This window comes from Bison bison, unplaced genomic scaffold (assembly GCF_000754665.1).
Source record: "Bison bison bison isolate TAMUID 2011002044 unplaced genomic scaffold, Bison_UMD1.0 scf7180017864068, whole genome shotgun sequence".
Lineage (NCBI taxonomy): Eukaryota > Metazoa > Chordata > Mammalia > Artiodactyla > Bovidae > Bison > Bison bison.
Window position 1 is genome coordinate 4,586,639 of NW_011494640.1, and position 813 is coordinate 4,587,451.

General features: G+C 42.4%; 1 protein-coding gene across 1 annotated transcript in view; it reads right to left on the reverse strand.

Moving 5' to 3' along the window:
- Positions 1-505: 505 nt before the first annotated feature.
- PSMD1 (proteasome (prosome, macropain) 26S subunit, non-ATPase, 1) overlaps positions 506-813 on the reverse strand; it is an 80,643-nt gene continuing 80,335 nt past the window's right edge. Inside the window, exon 26 of the mRNA XM_010837099.1 lies at positions 506-721. The gene's annotated coding sequence lies outside the window, so the exon portion shown is untranslated. The remainder of the gene's footprint in view (positions 722-813) is intronic.

Here is an 813-nt window from a genome sequence, read left to right on the forward strand (position 1 = left end):
CTAAAGGAGATGAGTCCTGGGTGCTCATTGGAAGGACTGATGCTGAAGCTGAAACTCCAATACTTTGGCTACCTGATGCAAAGAGCTGACTCATTTGAAAAGACCCTGATGCTGGGAAAGATTGGGGGCAGGAGAAGGGGACGACAGAGGATGAGATGGTTGGATGGCATCACAGACTCAGTGGACATGAGTTTGAATAAACTCCAGGAGTTGGTGATGGATAGGGAAGCCTGGTGTGCTGTAGTCCATGGGGTTGTGAAGAGTCGGACATGACTGAGCGACTAAAATGAACTGAACTGAATAAACAAGGGTGGTTGTGTTTCTTATTTTTTTCCCATTATTTTTCAAATAATTTATAAAATAGTTTAACTCCTTCACTGATATTAAAGTCATGCCTATTCACCCCAGGAATCAGATTCAGCTCTTTGGGTTTAAGGGTTTCATGGTGGGGAGAATAGTATTCGATCCATTTATTTACAATCCAGTCTGAAAAACAAACAAGAAGTTCTTGTCCATCTGAAGATCTTAATATATTTATTTGAAAACCAAGTTGTGTGAAAGAGAACACTAGTCATATACCATCTCTTCAACCAAAGACTTGCAGACAAGGTCAGCACAGAGGCAATGATACATGCAGTGAATAGCAGGTCTCAGCATAAATTTCCTCACAGGCATTTCCAATATGAGCCTGGACAATCTTCTTCAGGTGAGCAATAAGATCCTGGGGTAGTGGGGAGAGGGAGAAGCTAGGGTTACTCTTAAAAACATTAAAAACCAACAACAACAAACCACCCCCCCACCCCCCAACCCTCC